This window comes from Dryobates pubescens, chromosome 3 (genome assembly GCF_014839835.1).
Source record: "Dryobates pubescens isolate bDryPub1 chromosome 3, bDryPub1.pri, whole genome shotgun sequence".
Taxonomy (NCBI): Eukaryota; Metazoa; Chordata; class Aves; order Piciformes; family Picidae; genus Dryobates; species Dryobates pubescens.
In genome coordinates, this window is record NC_071614.1 from 19,578,179 (window position 1) to 19,588,956 (window position 10,778).

Consider the following 10,778-nt stretch of genomic DNA (forward strand, 5'->3'; position numbering starts at 1 on the left):
GAGCGGGAGTTCCGCCTCCTACCCGCCCGTCGGAGTTTCTCATTGGTCGGCATCGCGCGGCGCCAGCCAATGGGCCGCGAAAGCGTTCGCGGGAATGATGGGCAAGAGCTTCTACCTATCAGCGTGCCAGAGGGGCGGGAAGTAGCGGGTGCAGGGGGCGGGGGGGGACGGGGGATCCGCGGTGTTCTGCGCCTGCGGGCGGAGCAGCGGCCTTGGGGCGGCCTGCGGGGCCTGGGGATCGTCCCAGGGAGCTGAAGGCCCTCAGGGGGTTGAGGAGCCGCACAGGGGGGGTTCGAAGGGCCGAGGATCCATGCGCCTCAGGGTCCAGAGGGTCAGGGGATCCAGGCATCGGCCCCGGGGTCCCAGCCTGACTCCCAGTTCTGGCGCTTGCAAGTTCCCAGCTGAAAAGCCAATTTTATTTAAAGAAGAAAAAAACATAAACATACGGATACAAACAAACAAAAAAAATACACTTTTTATTTCCGTGTTTGGCTTCGGGGAGCTCTGTTTCCAGCTGCTTTCGCTCCCAAAATCGCAGGCTGGGTGTTGCTTGCTTCCCTGTCACCTGGCCTGGTGCGAGGCTGGGAGTGTGCTGCTGGAGAGCCAGGAAGCAACCGGTGCCAAATGCCAGCAAGATCAATGCAATGCAAGGATGATTCTGGATGGGTCTGCTTGAGAGGGATTCAGGCAGCCACCCCAGGGAAGCAGGCCACCACCTCTTACAAAAATATTTTCAGTAGCCCTTCAAATAAAAATCTGTATCTAAACTCTCCTTTTAAAACAGATAAAAGCACAATGAGCCAAGCAGAGCTGGTTTGGTCAGTGTGGATCCTAGCTTAACTGTGTCCCCTGGATGGTATTAGAGCTAAAGGCAGGGTGTTTTTTTCGGGGTGGGTAGTAAAGGTCTGTGTGGCTGTGCAAAAGCAGGGCACAAGTGCTCACTGCCCCATCCCAGGGGAGCAGCCTCCCCTTGTGTTCCGGAAGAGGAGCAGGAAACAGCCCCTGCTGCTGCTTCCCCTTCTCTATTTATGTACCTGGATCAGACACCTCTAAAATCACTGGACATGTGGCCTGTGTAGGGGATGGGTGACCCAAGTCTTGGGTATTTTTCTCACTCCCTGCAGTTTTTCTCACATTGTTCTGCATCAAAGAGAAAGTTCAGTTTTTCCTTCTCAGGTGTATGGGCCCTCCTCTGGAATAGAATAGAATAGAATAGAATAGAATAGAATAGAATAGAATAGAATAGAATAGAATAGAATAGAATAGAATAGAATAGAATAGAATAGAATAGACAGAATAAACCAGGTTGGAAGAGACCCTCAAGATCATCGTGTCCAACCCATCAACCAATCCAACACCACCCAAACAACTAACCCACGGCACCAAGCACCCCATCAAGTCTTCCAGAAAACCTCCAATGTTGGTGACTCCACCACCTCCCCAGGAATAGAATAGAACAGAATAGAATAGACTACGATACAATACAATACAATACAATACAATACAATACAATACAATACAATACAATACAATACAATAAACCAGGTTGGAAAAGACCTTTGAGATCATCAAGTCCAACCTATCATCCAACACCGTCTCATCAACTAAACCATGGCACCAAGCACCCCATCCAGTCTCTTCCTAAACACCTCCAGTGATGGTGACTCCACCACCTCCCTGGGCAGCACATTCCAATGGCCACTCTCTCTTTCTGTGAAGAACTTTCTCCTCACCTCCAGCCTAAACCTCCCCTGGCACAGCTTCAGACTGTGTCCTCTTGTTCTGGTGCTGGCTGCCTGGGAGAAGAGACCAACCCCCTCATGGCTAAAATCTCCCTTGTTGGAGTTGTAGACAGCAAGAAGGTCTCCCCTGAGCCTCCTCTTCTCCAGGCTAAGCAACCCCAGCTCCCTCAGCCTCTCCTCATAGGGCTTGTGTTCCAAACCTCTCCCCAGCTTTGTTGCCCTTCTCTGGACACCTTCCAGCAACTCAACATCTTTCCTAAACTGAGGAGCCCAGAACTGGACACAGGACTCAAGGTGTGGCTTGACCAGTGCTGAGTACAGGGCAGAATGACCTCCCTGCTCCTGCTGGCCACACTGTTCCTGATGCAGGCCAGGATGCCATTGGCCTTCTTGGCCATCTGGGCATACTGCTGGCTCATGTTCAGCCTACCATCAACCAGCACCCCCAGGTCACTTTCTGCCTGGCTGCTCTCCAGCCACTCTGATCCCAGCCTGTAGCACTGCCTGGGGTTGTTGTGGCCTATGTGCAGAACCTGGCACTTGAATGTGTTCAATCTCATGCCCTTGGACTCTGCCTATCTGTCCAGCCTGTCAAGGTCCCTCTGCAGGGCTCTCCTACCCTCTAACAGATCAACACCTGCTCTCAGCTTGGTGTCATCTGCAAATTTACTGATGATGGACTGTTAAATTTGGCAGGTTGGCAGAAATAATGAATCTTGTGCTCTGTTGCTGTCTTCTTTCTTGCCTTTTCCTTCTTTTCTTTTCCCTCTTTTCTGTTGTTGTTTTGCTCTGTTTTCTGCAGCCAGAGTACCCTCCCTGCCTTTGCACACTCACCAGTTACCTTCACACTCTCCTCAAATCCAGCCCTTCCCCTCATTTTCTGGAAATCTGTGCAGCTGGCATGACCTGGGGCAGCACAAGGAGGAGTGAGGAGAGGAAGACTTTGGTGTGCCCCTGCCACACTCACTGGGTCACAGCAAGATATTTAAGTGGGCAGCTGTGAGGATACAAACTGCCTGGAGGAGTCAGTCTGTGTCAGTGTGAATTAGCAGAACCCAACATAAGCTCTCACCTCTGAAACTACTAAATCCAGCAACGACTGTGGTCTGTGTGCTTTACTGTGGAGAAAATAGAGATGGTTAAAAAAACCCCAAAGGAATGCAAAGCAACCCACGAGAACAGCTGGCAGGGCATGGAGTGGTACCAGGGTGGTAGTCAGACACATAGATCTACATTGCACATTGATCTCACCTACATTTAGGTGATCAAAATGAATCTCAGCTCATAAAAGAACATTGTAAATCACTGTGCTGCTACTCCTGCCAAAGAGAGCAAGCTTGGTGTGAGGAGAGCTGGCGGGAACCCATCACTCCTGACCACACGGTAACCAGAGTTCGGGATAAAAATAGTCGCCCGTTGTTATTCATGACAGTGCCTGATAGCAACTGCTGCTGTGCTCTGGCTCTTGCCTGAATAATTCATTGGAGCAGGTCAGGGAAGGGAGAACAAAGGGATGGAGAACACTGAGAAAACAGACACCTTTTTTTTTTGGGGGGGTGGGGGGGAGGGAGGCTCCCTAGGAGGATGTGCAAAGGATTCACCTCCCTGCTGCATCCCATCAGGGGTGGAGAATGCAGCACAGGCTCACCTAAAAACTCCCAGGAATTAAGGACCTACATTCACAGAGGGCTGAGGCTGCAGAGCTCACAGGAGAATAGAACAATCACGAGTGGGTGCAGGAGTAATTTCTGCAGCTGAAAGGTGCTGGCCAGAACACCAGGGCACACTTCCTCCTCCCTCCCCTAGCTCTCACAGAATCACAGCATGGTAGGGAAGGGACCTCTGGAGATCATCTAGTCCAACCCCGCTGCTGAAATAGAGTTACTTGGAGCAGGTTGTGTGGGATTGCATCCAGACAGGTTTGGAATCCCTTCAGAGAAGGGAACTCCACAACCTCTCTGGCAGCCTGTTTCAGGGCTCTATGTCTGTGTGTCCACATGTGCACTTGGTTTTCTGAGATCACTCTGTGGGTACACTGATCCCTCCCAGCCTCCTGTGAGGGTTTTTTTTTCCCTTGAGTTCAACCAAAGTCAGTTTTCAAACCACAATTCAGTTTTCAAGCTGCCACCTATCAGCTTTCCTGCATGCTGAGCAACCTCTTTCTCCCCCATGGAGGGCAGAGGAGAGGCTTATGGCTTGTTCATAGATCCAAAAAAATGGGGGGAGAGCACCCCAAATTCAGTGGAGTGTCACCTCATCAAGCAACACACAGGAGTTGAGGTTTCAAGTATATTTATAATGATAGGCTGGAGAGGTGGGCACAAGCCAACCTCATGAGGTTCAGCAAGACCAAGTGCAGGGTCCTGCAGCTGGGTGGAGGCAATCCCAGGCACAAATCCAGGCTGGGCAGGGACTGGCTGGAAAGCAGCCCTGAGGAGAGAGACTTGGGGGTGCTGGTGGAGGAGAAGCTCAACAGGAGTTCTCAGTGCAGACTTGCAGCCCGGAAAGCCAATCAGATCCTGGGCTGCAGCAAGAGAATTGTGGCCAGCAGGTCAGCAGGAGGTGATTCTCCCCCTCTGCTCAGCTCTGGGGAGACCCCACCTGTAGTATTGCCTCCAGTTCTGGAGTCCCTATTACAAGAGGGATCTGGAGGTGCTGGAAGGTGTCCAGAGAAGGGCCACAAGGATGATCAGAGGGCTGGAGCACCTCTCCTGTGAGGACAGACTGAGGGAGTTGGGGCTGTTCAGTCTGGAGAAGAGAAGGCTCCGAGATGACCTAATTGTGGCATTCCAGTATCTGAGGGGGGCCTACAAGAAGGCTGGGAAGGGACTTCTCAGGATCTCAGGTAGTGATAGGACTAGGGGGAATGGAATGAAGCTGGAGGTGAGGAGGAAGTTCTTCCCCATGAGAGTGGTGAAGCCCTGGAATGGGTTGTCCAGGGAGGTGGTTGAGGCCCCTTCCGTGGAGGTGTTTAAGACCAGGCTGGATGAGGCTCTGGCCAGCCTGATCTAGTGTGGGGTGTCCCTGCCCATGGCAGGGGGGTTGGAACTAGATGATCCTTGTGGTCCCTTCCAACCCTGACTATGATACTATGAAATGGAATATAATAACATAATAGTGTGAGTGAAAAAAAAATACTACTTTTAATAAATGTGGGAAAGCAAAACCACCTTCAAGATTATTTCACTGGAGTAAAGTTTAACTTTTCCAAGGGACTAAAAGGGGTTTGGCCTTGCTGGTGTCTCCAGCAGCTGCAGTTGCAGGAGCTGAACCCCAACCAGAGAATTTGCTCTTGCAAGAGGACAGTTATTCTCTCACTACTTCAGGACTACATCTGGAAAATAGATAATTTAATGCTGAAGGAACCCTTCTCAATCCTCTAATCTGACCTTTCCCCTAAAACAGGCTGGAGAATTCCATCTGCACCCGGCTCAGGCATTTCTGAAGTATTTGTTAATCCCACACACTCTGGTAAATCATTACACTGATCAAGATCTGGGGGTTTTCCTAGTTGTAGAGAAGGAAAACACATTAAACTATCACTGAGTATGAATGGAATTTCTTAACAGCATGGGGAGCTGCTGGTGGCTCACCAGGAGAGCACAGTGAAGTGGGTAATAAGTTAAGACTCTGACCTGCAGCATGTTCAGATGGATTGTAACCACCTTCTGGCTTCCCTCCTTGCTCTTCCTACCAGATGCCACTAGCACCATCTTAGCATAGTGATGGGAACATAAAATCTTGTTGTGGTCCTGCATTTGATGCACAGCAACCCCAGAGCCTGCAGGTAATCCGTTCTCCTGCTGTGCAGAAGGAAAACACAGCTATTAATAAAACCCCAAACCAAACCCACAGAGGCACAATGAAAAATTAATTCCCCCAGCAAACGAAACTGGAGGAGTGGCTGAGTCAACAAAGCTCCTCTGGAGAGCAGGAGCGTGGCTGTGTCCTATGGCAACCCAACCACATTTCCAGGGAAGTCCAAAGGCCCAGATATAGATTGCCTGAGGTTTAGTGTTGCTATTTCAGTCTGCTCATCTGCTCTCATGAGTTCTGGATATTACTAAAGACAGTGACAGCTGGTTCCTTTTGTTGTGTGTTGTGTCCTCCCACCCCCCACCCCCCCCCCATTTTCTCCACCCCTGAGCCTGGAAATCACCCATCTGTATGCAAAGCTTTATCAGGATCTCCAAGTTCTGCTTTCAGTCATGAGGGAAGATCCACTGAGTAGCTTCCTCAAGTGACATCCAGCTTTGGAAGATGGGAAGCTGCAGCAATTCTTGTAAGCCACAGTAGCAATCAGCATCTGACTGTCACAATGGGCTTCCTGCTCCATGTAAACCACACAGAGGCAGGGAAGTCCTGACCCCAAATTGCCACATTCCCCTTGTGCAACATGAGGGGAGCAGATGAAGGTGGCAAAGCCAAGTGCTCCTCTCTGATTGCAGGGGCTGAACTTGGTAAGGCAGGGTTTTTAGGGCTGCATTTAAGCAGGATTCAAAACTACTGCAAAGATGTAATCCACCACCCAAAACCTCACTGGCATGTGTTACTACAGAGGAGGATAAATGAACTAAAACAGGTTGCCCAGGGAGATGGTCGGGGCCCCATCCCTGGAGATATTCAAGCTGAGACACAACAGGGCTCTAGGAAACCTGATCTAGTTGAGAATGGTCCTGCTGACTTCAGAGGGGGTTGGACTGGATGACCTTCAGAGATCCCTTCCAACCCAGACCATTCTATGATTCTATGAAATCCTGATGTAAGAGTTGTGGATCAAAATTTCCTTCCTTAGCCTTGTTAGTTGGAAATTCTGTTCTGAAGCAAGAAGGTTTAAAACCTCTTTAAAAATGTCATTTCTTTTCCATCCTTAGTATTATATCTCTGACCAGTCTTGTCCTGCCATCCTGTGAGCATCCACACTTGTGGAAAGGAGTTGAGCAGATAGCAATGCATGGTGCAGACAAGGCCTCTTTTACTCAGCATAACAAGAGCTCAAGACTCTTTCTTGCAAGCAAACACAGGGAAATGTGAGCTGTTTAGCCTGGAGAAGAGGAGGCTCAGGGGAGACCTTATTGCCCTCTACAGCTACCTGAAGGGAGGTTGTAGCCGCGTGGGGGTTAGTCTCTTCTCCCAGGCAACCAGCACCAGAACAAGAGGACACAGTCTCAAGCTGTGCCAGGGGAAGTTTAGGCTGGAGGTGAGGAGAAAGCTCTTCACAGAAAGAGTAATTGGCCATTGGAATGTGCTGCCCAGGGAGGTGGTGGAGTCAGCGTCCCTGGAGGTGTTCAAAAGGGGATTGGACATGGCATTTGGAGCCATGGTTTAGTAGTCATGAGGTGTCGGGTGACAGGTTGGACTTGATGATCTCTGAGGTCTTTTCCAACCTCATTGATTCTATGATTCTATGTTCTACTTTCTGCAGCCCATTCAGTGTTTTCAATATCCCCACTGTCTTTGGGGCAAAGCTGCTATGTTTCTCCTGAGCAGCACAGTGTGGACACGGTATGCTTGGGTGCATCTTGGTGAAGAATGACCCCAGGCCCCAAAACAAGCTCCACTTTTGGGTGATAATTCCAGCTCCCAAAATAATGTGACAATAGGTTTGCAGCCTGCAAGAAAAGAGTTTGTGTTGCCTGAGAAGGAGAGGACACATGGCCAACAGGTTGAGGGACAGCCCTCTGCTTCAGTCTGGTGAGACCCCACCTTCAGTGCTGTGTCCAGCTTTGGAGTCCACAGGACATGAAACACATGGACCTGTTGGGAGTGGGTCCAGAGGAGGCCACAAAAATGATTGGAGGGTTGGGACCCCTGTGGTATGGGGACAGGCTGAGAGAGTTGGGATTGTTCAGCCTGGAGAAGAGAGGGCTCCAGGGAGACCTTACTGTGACCTTTCAATACCTAAAGGGGGGGCTGTATGAAAAATGGAGACTGTTTTTAGCAGGGTCTGTTGTGACAGCACAAGGGGTGATGTTTTAAATTAAAAGAGATGAGATTTTAGACTAGAGAGAAGAAAGAAATTCTTTACATTCAGGGTGGTGAAACACTGGCATAGGTTGCCCAGAGAGGTGGTAGAAGCCCCATCCCTGAAAACCTTCCAGGTCAGGTTGGATGGGGCTCCAAGCAGCCTGATCTAGTTGAGGATGCCCCTGCTGAGTGCTGGGGTGTTTGACTAGCTGACCTTTAAAGGTCTCTCCCAACCCTACCCATTCTATGAATCCATGATGTATATTTGGGTGGGGAATTAAGTTACACAAGATACCTTTGAGAGCACAAAGTCTGCTTGAATTGTACCAGATGACTGTGAAAGGCAGGGAAAGCCCAGCCTGGTACAACCTAGTTCTAACTGATTGTTGGGAGCAATCTCCTGGGCAAACACAACCACACCTGGGCTTTGCCTTGCAATGAACTGGGTGATTCATTTCAGGGTGTTACAACATCAAAGACAGGGAGACTGTAACTAAAGGTGAACTACAGAGCACAGCTTGACCAGATCATCTGGGAGCTGGTCATGGGGTTAGTGGTCACACTGTGCAGCATCCACCAAGTTTGGTGTGCACCCACCCAGCAGAGAAGTCATTCCTACATAGAGAAGAGAGCTACCCATTGTCCTAGCACACCATGCTCTAATGAGGACTCCCTCCTTCTTTTTCTTGAAGTACTGAAAGGCTGCAAGGTGCTCCCAGAGCCTTCTCTTCTCCAGGCTGAACAACCCCAACTGTCTCAGCCTGTCCTCACAGCAGAGGTTTTCCAGCCCTCTGATCATTTTTGTGGTGCCCCCCTTCTGGACCTGCTCCCACAGGTCCATGTCTTTCTTAGAGTGGGGGCCCGAGGGGTGAACACAGTACTGCAGATGTAACCTCATGGAAGTGGAGTAGAGGGGGAGAATCACCTCTTAATTTAAGGTACAGAGGAAGGCAAGAAAGCAAGGGTTTTACATGGGGAGATGTCTTAGAAGGGTGGAAGATGAGTGCAAGATGTCACTGAGGAGATTAGGAGCTTCTAGGTGTATTCTATCTACATCCCTGTGGCAAATAATCGGGAAAATGGAGGTGCTCTGCCCACTTTCTTCACCCCAGAGGTTTCTTCATCCTACAGGTTTCCATTCCTCAGTCTGGGAGCACTGTGCCCCCAAGTGCTGGCAGATGAGTGCCAGGATGTGCCCAAGTTTCACCCAAGCTGGAGTGATCTTATCAGAGCTGGAAAGTCCTGTTCCTGGGCTGCCTCTGCTGCAATCCTCTTGCCTGCAGGACAAGCAATCCTTCTGTTCCCCTTGTAAAACTACCAGAAAATAACAGTCCTGACAGGCTGAAGAAGCAAAAACCCACATAAACAAGCTGTCATGGAGCTGGAAGAGGGGAAACAGATACTCTGTACTCAAAAATTAACCCGCACATGGGATCGTGGTGGCTTTGCAGTTGGGTTGATCGTCATGGTTGTGGTCCAGGCTGCATAAGCCTCTCCCACACATTTCCCAGGCATAGTTTCAAGGGCAGAAAGGCCTTTTGGGTACAAATGCCTCTTTTCTTTTGATGCTGTTTTTATAGCATAAACCTTGCTGCCCTGATAGTTGTTTGCTATTTGTTGCCAATCATGGGGAAAATCATCCTCTCCTCCACCTTTGCCTGTGCACAGCACCACAGTCAGGGGTTTTGTCCCATACAGGACCCCAAGACCTGGGCAGTCAGCAGCAGCACTTTTTTTTCCCTCCTTCTGTTTCCCTCATTTTTCCTTCCACTAGGGTCATCTTGGAGACAACATGAAAACAGCTCCTAGGACTAGGAAGGTTTTTATTTGACACCAAACAACAGTCACAGATGGAAGCTGTGAGCTCCAGCAACCATCATCCACAGCTGTGCAGAGTAGAATAGAATAGAATAGAGTAGAATAGAATAGAATAGAATTAACCAGGCTGGAAAAGATCTTTGCAATCATCAATCCAACCTATCACCCAACACCATCTAAGCAACTAAACTATGGCACCAAGTGCCTCATCCAGACTCTTCTTAAACACCTCCAGTCATGGTGACTCCACCACCTCACTGGGCAGCACATTCCAATGGCCAATCTCTCTTTCTGGGAAGAACTTCTTCCTAACATCCAGCCTAAACCTCCCCTGGCACAGCTTGAGACTGTGTCCTCTTGTTCTGGTGCTGGTTGCCTGGGAGAAGAGACCAAACCTCACCCGGCTACAATCTCCTTTCACAAAGTTGTAGAGAGCAAGAAGGTCTCCCCTGAGCCTCCTCTTCTCCAGGCTAAGCAACCCCAGCTCCCTCAGCCTCTCTTCACAGGGTTTGTGCTCCAAACCCCTCACCAGCTTTATTGCTAGAGCCCTCTCTTGCCTCTGTGCTGCTCAGAATGGTTGGGGTGGGAAGGCACCTCTTGAGGTCATCTGGTCCAACTCCCTATTCAAGCAAGGCCACCTAGAGCTCGTTACCCAGGACTGTGTTTGGAAGGTCACCAATGATGGAGACTCTTAACACTTCCCTGAGCAACCTCTGCCAGCACTCAGACACCCTCACAGGAAATAAAGTGTTTTGTGATGGAACCTCCCATGTTTCAGTGTGTCCCCAAGGCCTCTGATCCTGTCCTTTTACTGTGAAGGCAGGATCTTTATCTTTGGAGATCTTCAAAACTCATCTGAACATGGTTCCTGGGCAACTGGCTTTGGGTGGCCCTGCTTGAGTAGGGAGGCTGGCTCAGGTCATCTCTGGAGGTCTCTTCTCATCCCAGTCACCCTATGGTCACTTTCTGTGCTGAAGGACAATGGAGGTATTGGTGCATGAAAAGCTGGACATGAGCTGACAATGTGTGCTCACAGCTCAGAACACCAACCACATCCCGGGCTGCATCCAAAGCTGTGTGGCCAACGGTTTCAGGGAGGGGGTTCTGCACCTCTATTTGTGTCTCATGAGACCCCACCTGCAGTGCTGGGTCTAGCTCTGGAGTCCTCAGCACAGGACAAGCATGGATCTGTTGGATTAGGTCCAGAGGAGGCCATGAAAGAAGGCTGGTAACACCTCTGCTGCGAGGGCA